Source organism: Erinaceus europaeus, chromosome 4, assembly GCF_950295315.1.
Source record: "Erinaceus europaeus chromosome 4, mEriEur2.1, whole genome shotgun sequence".
Taxonomy (NCBI): domain Eukaryota; kingdom Metazoa; phylum Chordata; class Mammalia; order Eulipotyphla; family Erinaceidae; genus Erinaceus; species Erinaceus europaeus.
The window spans coordinates 102,151,424-102,163,357 of NC_080165.1; the positions used below are offsets into that span (position 1 = coordinate 102,151,424).

At 37.9% G+C, this 11,934-nt stretch overlaps 1 pseudogene; it reads right to left on the reverse strand.

Moving 5' to 3' along the window:
- Positions 1–11,292: 11,292 nt before the first annotated feature.
- On the reverse strand, positions 11,293–11,458 carry LOC132538394 (U4 spliceosomal RNA; annotated as a pseudogene).
- Positions 11,459–11,934: the final 476 nt, after the last annotated feature.

Genomic DNA, 11,934 nt, shown 5'->3' on the forward strand with positions numbered 1-11,934 from the left:
AGACAGGGATGCCCACTATCACCATTACTATTCAACATAGTATTGGAAGTTTTTGCCATAGCAATCAGGCAGGAGCAAGGAATTAAAGGCATACAGATTGGAAGAGAAGAAGTCAAACATTCCCTATTTGCAGATGACATGATAGTATACGTAGAAAAAACCTAAGGAATCCAGCAAGAAGCTTTTGGAAATCATCAGGCAATCCAGTAAGGTGTCAGGCTACAAAATTAACATTCAAAAGTCAATGGCAATCCTCTATGTAAACACTAAGTTAGGAGAAAATTAAATCCAGAAATCAATTCCTTTTACTATAGCAACTAAAACAATAAAATATCTAGGAATAAACCTAACCAAAGAAGTGAAAGACTTGTATATTGAAAATTATGAGTCACTACTCAAGGAAATAGAAAAAAGACACAAAGAAGTGGGAAGATATTCCATGTTCATGGATTGGAAGAATTAACATCATCAAAATGAATAAATATACTACCCAGAGCCATATACAAATTTATGCTATCCCCATCAAGATCCCAATCATATTTTTTAGGAGAATACAACAAATGCTACAACTGTTTATCTGGAACCAGAAAAGACCTAGAATTGCCAAAACAATATTGAGAAGAAAGAACAGAACTGAAGGCATCCACACCCAGATTTCAAATTGTATTATAGGGCTATTGTCATCAAAATTTCTTAGTACTGGAAAATAAATAGACACATTGACCAGTGGAATAGAATTGAGAGCCCAGAAGTGAGCCCCCACACCCATGGACATCTAATCTTTGGCAAAGGTGCCCAGACTATTAAATGGGGAAAAGGGAGTCTCTTCAATAAATGATGTTGGGAAAAATGGGTTGAAACATGCAGAAGAATGAAACTGAACCACTATATTTCACTAAATACAAATGTAATTCCAAGTGGATCACAGACTTGAATGTTAGTCCAGAAACTATCAGATACTTAGAGGAAAATATTGGCAGAAGTCTTTTCCATATACATTTTAAAGAATCTTTAATGAAATGAATCCAATTACAAAGACTATGATAAACCTATAGGACTACCTCAAATTAAAAAGTTTCTGCACAGCAAACGAAACCACTACCCAAACCAAGAGACCCCTCACAGAATGGGAGAAGATCTTTACATGCCATACATCAGACAAGAGGCTAATTACCAGAATATATAAAGAACTTGCCAAACTCAACCACAAGAAAACAAATAACCCCATCCAAAAATGGGGAGAGGACATGGACAGAATATTCACCACAGAAGAGATCCAAAAGGCTGAGAAACACCTGAAAAAGTGCTCCCAGTCTTTGATTGTCAGAGAAATGCAAATAAAGACAACAATGAGATACCACTTCACTCCTGTGAGAATGTCATACATCAGAAAAGGTAGCAGCAGCAAATGCTGGAGAGGTTGTGGGGTCAAAGGAACCCTCCTACTCTGCTGGTGGGAAAGTAAATTGGTCCAACCTCTGTGGAGAACACTCTGGAGAACTCTCAGAAGGCTAGAAATGGACCTACCATATGATCCTGCAATTTCTCTCCTGGGGATATATCTTAAGGAACTTAACACACCCATCTAAAAAGATCTGTGGTGGTCCAGGAGGTGGTGCAGTGGATAAAGCACTGGATTCTCAACCATCAGGTCCCGAGTTCAGTCCCTGGCAGCACATGTACCAGAGTGGTGTCTGGTTCTTTCTCTCTCTGCCTATCTTTCTCATGAATAAATAAATAAATTCTTAAAAAAAAAAAAGATCTGTGTACACATATGTTCCCAGCAGCACAATTTGTAATAGCCAAAACCTGGAAGCAACTCACATGTCCAAAACAAATGAGTAGCTGGGCAAGTTGTGGTATATATACACAATGGAATACTTATTCAGGTATTACAAATACTAACTTTACCATTTCCAGCCCATCTTGGAAAAATTCATGTTAAGTGTAATAAGTTAGAAACAGAAGGACAAATATGGGATGATCTCACTCTAAGGCAGAAGTTGAAAAACAAGATCAGAAGAGAAAACACAAGTAGAAGCTGAAATGGAATTGGTGTATTGCACCAGAGTAAAGGACACTGGGGTAGGTGGGGGTGGGGGGAAGAATACAGGTCCAAAAAAGGATGACAGAGGACCTAGTGGGGGTTGTATTGTTATATGGATAACTGAGCAATGTTATGCATGTGCAAACTATTGTATTTACTGTCGAATGTAAAATGTTAATTCCCAAATAAAGAAATTTTTTTAAAAAAGAAAAATTTCTGTACAGTTTTTACAATAGTTTTACCCAATTTTGAATAAAATGCAAAAGTTGATAAAAATGACACTGGTATTCACAATCAGAATTAAACACAATGAATCAGTTTACTAAAGCACAGATGACATCTCAGCTGTGATTCTAATGGATGTCTGTGGTGACTAACATCATATAATCCTTACTTCTCACACCCTAAAATACACAGAAATTATGGGGTGTTCTGATACCTTTTTATTCTTGTGCACATAAAATGTATTTTTTAAAATTTACTGGGGGATTAATGGTATACATTTGACAGTAAAATACAATAGTTTGTACATATATCCTAAGGAGCCAAAGACACCCATCCAAAACGATGTGTGTATACCTATGTTTGTAGCAGCACAAATTGTAATAGCCAAAAACTGGAAGCAATCCAGGTGTCCAACAACAAATGAGTGGCTGAAAAAGTTGTAGTATATATACACAATGAAATACCACTCAGCATTAAAATTGGTGAATTCAAACCACATTGAGATTCCACCTCATTCCTATGAGAATGACCTACATTAACAAAACAGGAAGTAAGAGGTGTTGGTGAGGATGTGGAGACAAAGGAACTGTGTGTTACACTGTTGGTGGGAACGCAAAAGAAACCCCTGTTGAAAACAGTATGGAGAATCTTAAAAGAAATGAAAATGGGAAATACATGATAGTCCAGCAATACTACTGTTAGACCATAACTACTACTACTTCTTCTTCTTCTTCTTCTTCTTCTTCTTCTTCTTCTTCTTCTTCTTCTTCTTCTTCTTCTTCTTCTTCTTCTTCTTCTTCTTCTTCTTCTTCTTTTAAATTTTGTTATCTGGGAGCCACACCAACTCAGGGCCCTGGCTGGCTAATTATCCTGACTCAACACCTCTGGCCCCACCCACCCAGGACTCTGACTAATCATCCTGGTTCACTGCACCTGTGCCCCACCCAACCTGGATGCTGTCTGGCTAATCAGCCTCTAGGCCATAACTTCTTAAAGCTTTGGCAAGAGTTCGTTTTAATGTTGTTGTTTGTATTTCCACTTCTATTCTACCACTGATAAACTCATTTAGAGTTGAGTTTGTTTGATTCTTTTCATGTAGGACTCCTTTCAGTAACTCTTGCAAGGCAGAATTGGTGGTGGTGAAGTCATTCAGTTTCTGTATATTTGGGAAGGTTTTAATTTCTCCTCCATAATTGAAAGACAGTTTGAAAGACAGAGAAATAAAGGCAGCAACAGTAGAAAAGACATTAGAAACCTCAAGACAAACTGGACAGAGCAGTATGGACAAAGTGGTTGAACCAAGGCCAAATATCAAAAAGCCACATATTAGAGCAGAAACACTAAAATCCCACTCTTAGCATCACCTTGCTTGGAAACTGAAGGAGAAATACTGGGATATGATGAACAGAAAGGGAAGGAGGAATGCTGGTTGACCGTACACATAGGAGAAACTCAGGTGACAGAGTCAGAAAAGGAGAGTACAGGGTGAAAATGGGACTGAGGATGGGGTGCTGCTCCAAAACAAGGAACTCTGGGGAAGAGGTGGAAAGGGGAGCTTGGAGAGTGGTCAGGATGGGGGTGAGAGTATGTTGTAGACACCCTTGATGTGGAGCTGGGAAATGGAGCCCATGTATAGACAATGGTGTTATAGACCATTAACCTCTAAATAAAATGAATTTAAAAGAGTACATTTTTAAAAAATAGAGAGATTTTCAATAAGATGCTCTTTTTCTTTTCTATTCTTCAAAATGGTGAACTCTCAGTTTTTATCTCCAGGACTACATATGCCATAGCTATACTCTAGAGTCTTTCTTGTAAAGAAAATGAAGAAACAAATTCAAATGGTAGATTTACCTGGAACTAAAGACTAGAGAAAGCAGGGGAGTGCAGAGTACAGAGAAAGCTTATGCTCCTGGCTCTGGAAATACATTTGTCTTTCACTTCTATTCATAACCAGAATCTCCTAGTCTATATTCTCCTGACTTGGTTGTCATTGGCCCTTTGAGACTTTGCCACTTTTAAATTGCAAGACACCCAGGAACAGAACCATTGTTTATTCCCAAAGTTTTGAATGTAAATTCAAAAGCAGAATGGACACTATCATGTTGACAAAGAAAAAGGCGTCAACTATTTTGAAGTCATCATTTTGTTCAGAGTATGAGTTTTGAAGATAAATTCAGATGCTAACTTCCTGACCTGGGGAACATTTCTTAATGCTTTTAGGATTTAATTTTCACTTAAGCAACCAACCTGTTATGATGGTTATGATGGATATATCAGATAAAATATGACTGGTCAATTAGTAATACCAGTGGCTTATAGCATTTATCATTACCAATAGTATAATGAAGACATGGAAGTGACCTCAAAAGGTTATATTAAATGAAGAAACATAGGTTAAAGAGCCCTGCCACATTGCAGATACTTAATTTTAAAAAATTAGATTCTTTCCTTCAAGAAATGAATACTATTATAAATTACCCAGGCAACAATGTCACAGATAAATTAAGTAATGTGATTACAAAGAGAGTTAACCTACAAACTATACGTATACATCAATTTACAGATTATTGACATACTCAAATAAAAGATTCATAACTCTAAAATTGTCCTGAACTTAATTGAATTAACTTTGATTTCTCAAGCAACCCTTTGAAGTAGGGGGTCACTGCATTGTGTGGTGTGGCCTCATCTGGTTTTATAGTAGAAAAATTAAGGAATTTGAGATTCAGCGAGGTAGCATACCTGATTTTCCATGTGCAGGACCAAGGATCAAGCTCCTAGGATACCACGTGCACCACTATCACACTGTGGGAAGTTTGAGTGCTGTGAAATCTCTTTGTCTCTCTACTTCTTTCACTTTTTTCTAACCTGAAAACATTGCCCTGAAATGATAAAGCTCTGGTACTGACATTAATTAATTAATTAATTAATTTAAAAGTAAGAAGTTCTTCTTAGAAATGATATCAGAATGTTCCCCCTTAGATCCTCATCCATAAAAGTGATAGTTTAAGTAACTCTTGTGCAATTTGTAAGGTAGCAATGGTGAAATCAAATAGCTGGAGGTGCTGGGTAGTATCACACCTGACTGAGTGCATATGTTACAGTGTGCAGGTGGAAGATGGTGGACTGAGAAGCTGCTAACAGCGAGTGCTCGAATCGCATCGTCGGCAACAGTAGGATTTTCTGCCTTTAGCAGGCCAGTCAATAAGGGGTGACACCAAAGAGGTGATTATAATTTAATTTGGGTTAAGAATTAGAGTAAAGGTGACACAGACTAGCGGGGCTCCAGACTTCCCAGGAGGCGCCGGGCAAGGCGAGTGTGCCTGGCATTGTCCTCCGCCCGGGAAGGCGGCTCCTCCGCCGGTTGCAGAGCACGGCGGGCAGAGGACCCGGAGAGAGCACTTTAGCTCGGGGGCTTTCTCTTGGGAGTCTCCAGGGTCCACCACGACCCTGAGGGCAGATCCAAAGACTTCTTGAGTATAGCTCTCATTGGATCAAAGGACTTGGAGCTAGTATTCATTTTCGAGAAATCCTTTAAAAAAGTCTGGAGGGGGGGGGTTTCCCGGAAGATGGCGGAGAAGCTGCTAGCCTCTGAGCTCCGAACGCACTCCCCTGGAGACAATAGGATTTTCTGCCTTTAGCAGGCCAGCCAATAAGGTGAACTTAGACACCAAGGAGGTGACTATAACTTAATTTGGGTTAAGAATTAGAGTAGGGAAAAAAAATTCTTTTTTCTTCCTTTTAATTTTCAAGCATACATCCTTCCCACCGCCCTCCCCCCCATAAGTAGTCCCTGGGACCAGCTCCTAGCAGGATACCCCATACCACCAAACAGGGTGTTTTTTTTTTTTTTTTTTTTAATTCACTGATACACATTTGGGAAGTTTCTTGCACTGCTCTTTAATTACAACTCTTCTTCTTATCTTCTCCCTTTTCTCTCTCTTATCTCTCTCTCTCTCTTTTTTTTTTAATCTTGTCATATACTTCTTTCTTCTTTACTTTCTGAATTTGTGAATTACTTTGGGGAAGAAATCTGACTCAGAGTGGACTCTCTATGTGTGTGTCTCTGTTCTAGTTCCCTTTCCCCTCTTGTTACCCCTAGAATATACACTGGATAGTAGATTTGCATAACTGTCTATTCTTGCTATCCTCTCTTTCTTTTCTCTTTCTTCACTAGGATTTGGTTACTATTTTTTCACAGACTGGAGAAATTGTTTGGCTAACTGGTAACGATTAAACTACTTCAATACTTACTTCAGTTGCTACTGTAATTCCGGAAGTTGGTGAGTGCAATTGTCATAAAGGTATTTAGTACAGTGTTACTTGTACTCAAGACACAACAACTGAGGAACAACAGAGCATAAAAAAAAGAGAGAAACACATAAATAAAAAAAAATGGGTAGATTAAAAACAAATAAAACTGCTACCCCAATGAATGAAGACAAGAGCCCAGAAGAAACCACAAATCAGTCAGAAGTAACCATAGATAAGAAAAGTATGCAAGCAATAATAAACTTATTAATCACAGAAATGAAAACAACATTGGAGGAAAGGAATGGCAGTATTAGGGAAACAACAGTTGAGACCCCCAAGGAAAATACTGATTATCTTGAGGCAATTAGAGAACTGAAAGCTGAAATAGCTGTAATGAAGAAAGAAGCTGAGGCAAGGGAAAGCAGACTAACAGAAGCAGAAAACAGAATTAGTCAGACAGAGGATGAGTTAGAGAAAACTAAGAAAGAGGTGAAAGAGCTTAAAAAGAGATTGAGAGACACTGAAAACAACAACAGAGACATATGGGATGATCTCAAAAGAAGTAACATTCGTATAATTGGCCTGCCAGAGGAAGAGAGGAAGGGGAAGCAAACATTCTAGAGAAAATAATAGAAGAAAACTTCCCAGACCTGAATAACAGAAAGAACATCAAGATTCAAGAGACCCAGAGAGTACCAAACAGAATCAACCCAGACCTGAAGACACCAAGACACATCATAGTCACAATGAGAAGGAGTAAGGATAAAGAAAGGATCCTAAAGGCTGCAAGAGAGAAACAAAAAGTCACATACACGGGAAAACCCATAAGATTATCTGCAGACTTCTCCACTCAAACTCCAAAAGCCAGAAGAGAATGGCAAGATATCTATCGAGCCCTGAATGAAAAAGGGTCTCAACTAAGGATAATATATCCTGCTAGACTTTCATTCAAACTAGATAGAGGGATCAAAACCTTCTTATATAAACAACAGTTAAAGGAGGCAACCATAACCAAGCAGGCCCTGAAAGAGGTTCTAAAAGACCTCTTATAAACAAGAACATCACTATAATACTTGCAATATATCAGAGTAAACAAATTGTTTTTTAGAACAATGGCACTACAATACATTAAATCCATAATATCAATAAATGTCAATGGCTTAAACTCACCCATCAAAAGGCACAGGGTGGGGGAATGGATCAGAAAACATAACCCAACCATATGCTGCTTGCAAGAATCCCATCTGTCACAACAAGATAAACACAGACTTAAAGTGAAAGGATGGAAAACTATCATACAGGCTAACGGTCCACAAAAAAGGGCAGAAACAGCCATTCTCATCTCAGACACAATAGATTTTAAATTAAATAAAGTAATAAAAGATAGGCAAGGACATTACATAATGATTAGAGGATCAATCAGCCAAGAAGACTGAACAATTATTAACATCTATGCACCCAACGAGGGACCATCTAAATACATTAAGCATCTACTGAAAGAATTTCAAAAATACATCAATAGTAATACAATAATAGTGGGAGACTTCAATACCCCACTCTCACACTTAGACAGATCAACAAATCAGAGAACCAATAAAGATACAAGAGAATTGAATGAAGAGATTGACAGACTAGACCTCTTGGACATTTTCAGACTCCTCCACCCCAAAAAAACTGGAATACACCTTCTTTTCAAATCCACATAACACATACTCAAGGATAGACCACATGTTAGGCCACAAAGACAGCATCAATAAATTCAAGAGCATTGAAATCATCCCAAGTATCTTCTCAGACCACAGTGGAGTAAAACTAACATTTAACAACAAACGGAAAATTATTAAAAGACATAGAATTTGGAAACTAAACAACATGCTCCTTAAGAACCACTGGGTCAGAGACTCACTCAAACAGGAAATTCAAATGTTCCTGGAAACTAATGAAAATGAAGACACAACCTATCAAAATATTTGGGACACAGCTAAAGCAGTACTGAGAGGGAAACTTATAGCCATACAATCACATATTAAACACCAAGAAGAAGCCCAAATGAACGACCTTACTGCACACCTCAAGGACTTAGAGGAAGAGGAACAAAGGAACCCTAAAGCAACCAGAAGGACAGAAATCACTAAAGTTAGAGCAGAAATAAACAGCATCGAAAATAAAAGAACCATTCAAAAGATCAATGAAGCCAAATGTTGGTTCTTTGAAAGATTAAACAAAATTGACAAACCCCTAGCCAGACTCACCAAACAAAAAAGAGAGAAGACTCAAATTAATAGAATTGTAAACGATGCAGGAGATATCACAACTGACACCACAGAAATCCAGAGAATCCTGCGAAACTTCTATAAAGAACTATATGCCACCAAGCTAGAGAATCTGGAAGAAATGGAACAATTCCTAGAAACCTATGCACTTCCAAAACTTAACCAAGAAGAACTACAAAATCTAAATGCACCAATCACAGACAAAGAAATTGAAACCGTTATTAAGAATCTCCCCAACAACAAAAGTCCTGGACCAGATGGCTTCACAAACGAATTCTACAAAACTTTCAGGAAACAGTTAATACCCATACTTCTTAAGCTATTCCATAAGATTGAAGAAACAGGAATACTCCCTTCCACCTTTTATGAAGCCAACATCACCCTGATACCAAAAGCTGATAGGGACAGAACAAAAAAGGAAAACTACAGACCAATATCTCTGATGAATATAGATGCCAAAATATTAAACAAGATCTTGGCCAACCGGATACAGCAACACATCAAAAAGATTGTTCATCATGACCAAGTGGGATTCATCCCAGGAATGCAAGGCTGGTTCAACATCCGTAAGTCAATCAATGTCATTCACCACATCAATAAAAGCAAAGCCAAAAACCACATGATTATCTCAATAGATGCAGAGAAAGCCTTTGACAAAATCCAACACCCATTCATGCTCAAAACTCTACAAAAAATGGGAATAGTTGGGAAATTCCTCAAGATAGTGGAGTCTATATATAGCAAACCTACAGCCAACCTCATACTCAATGGACAGAAGCTGAAAGCATTCCCCCTCAGATCGGGGACTAGACAGGGCTGTCCACTGTCACCGTTACTCTTCAACATAGTATTGGAAGTTCTTGCCATAGCAATCAGGCAAGAGAAAGAAATCAAAGGGATACAGATTGGAAGGGAAGAAGTCAAGCTCTCACTATTTGCAGATGATATGATAGTATACATAGAAAGATCTAAAGAATCCAGTAGAAAATTACTGGAAGTTATTAGGCAATATAGCAAGGTATCAGGCTACAAAATCAATGTACAAAAATCAGTGGCATTTCTTTATGCAAACACTAAATCTGAAGAAGAAGACATCCAGGAATCACTCCCATTTACTGTTTCAGCAAAATCAATCAAATACCTAGGAATAAGGTTGACCAAAGAAGTGAAAGACTTGTATACTGAAAACTATGAGTTGCTACTCAAGGAGATAGAAACTGATACCAAGAAACGGAAAGATATCCCATGCTCATGGATTGGAAGAATAAATATCATCAAAATGAATATTCTCCCCAGAGCCATATACAAATTTAATGCAATACCCATCAAAGTTCCACCAAGCTTCTTTAAGAGAATGTTACAGTGTGCAAGGACCTGGGTTCAAGCCCCCATTCTCCATCTACAGGGAGAAAGCTTCACAAGTAGTGAAGCAGGGTTACCGGCATCTGTCTGTCTCTTTCTATGTCCCTCTTTATTTCACTCTGTTTCTATTAAATAAATAAAATATTAAAAAGAAATCAAATAGCTGGAGACATTTTGTAAACTATAAAATTACTTAGGGGACTCAAGTGGTAGTGCAGTGGGTTAAGTGCAGGTGGCACAAAGTGCAAGAACAGGCATAAGGATCCCGGTTCAAGCCCCTGGCTCTATCTTTCTCTCCCCCACTCTGTCTTCCCCTCCTCTCTCCATTTCTCTCTGTCTTATCCAACAACAACGACATCAATAATAACTACAACAATAAAACAAGGGCAACAAAAGAAAATAAAGATTTTAAAAAATCTTTTTAAAAAAACATTACTTAGAAGCAAGTTGCTATTAGAGTACATAACGACAAATGCAATTTATAGCATGCATAGGAGGCTCTGAAATGAAGTCAGAGCTATGCATGTATGTTTACTATTGTTTTGTTACCAAAGGCCCTCTTGCTGGAATGAAGCTCTCTAAGAGAACCAACTGTGCGGTTGAGTGCACATTTACAATGCACAAAGGACCTAATCCCCACCTACGGGGGAAAACTTTGCAAGTGGTGAAGCAATGCTGCAGGTGTTTCTCTGTCTCTTTCCCTCTCTATCTCCCCCTTCCCACCAAATGTCTGACCATCTCTATCCAATAGTAAGGGTATTTAAAAGAGAAAGAGAATGAATTGCTAATTAATCGTTCAAAAGTAATTTTAAAAAGAGGATATAGGCACACATCTTAGGCAAACATAAAATGAAATCCAGCAATGGTGTTTGTTTAATGCATGAGTTAAGGAGCAACTGATCCAAGTGGAATTCACAGCAAAGCATGTTTATATGGCAGAAAGGACAGCTGAGGTGAGTTTACAAATAGATACAAAAACTGTTCTGTCCCAAAAGTAACATTTAACTCCACTTTAAAGACTCAGCAAATGTGTAATATGGAAGGAATCTTGTGGATTCACATCAGTTGTAAAAAATGATTTAGAGTATGAAAGATAGAGAAGAAAAGATAAGTTGAATAACACTCACAAATTCATATATATTTACACACTTTCCTACATGTGAATATGTATCTGCACATGTGTATCTAATATATATATAATGTTCTCACAGAGCTAGCTACTTAAGTTTTCAACAAGCAGTCATGGCACCTCAGATAAACCTCATTGGCTGCAATAATACAACTGAATGAGGCTTCTGGCAGAGCTGCTTAAAATAAGACAGCAGGTTCAAAATGGAGTTGCTTAAACTAACCCCTCCTTATCAAACCAAGTTTTAACTTGATCATCACTCTGGGAATTAGAAACTTTTCAATAAGGAATCACTTTGCCGTCTTTAGTTCAGTAACCTGCTGGACAGACACCTGCAAACCCCTTTAGCAGAAAGAAACTTTGAATCACCCCCAGTCTACATTTCTGCCTAGTCCACATGTTCTAGTGTCCATCTGCCTAGGAAAGTCTTTAATTTTTTAGAACTCCTCCAAGCTCCTTCTTGTCTGCATAATCTAGACTGTATGTGCATCACAAACATGGAATAAAGCCAATAATCATTTGTTTGCTTAGTCTTGAATTTTATTATTATGAAGGATAAAATATAAACTCAAGTGGTAATGGTAATCACCAGATCAATGTAGAGAACAAATTTTCTGTTATCCCCAGAGACACTTAAACAA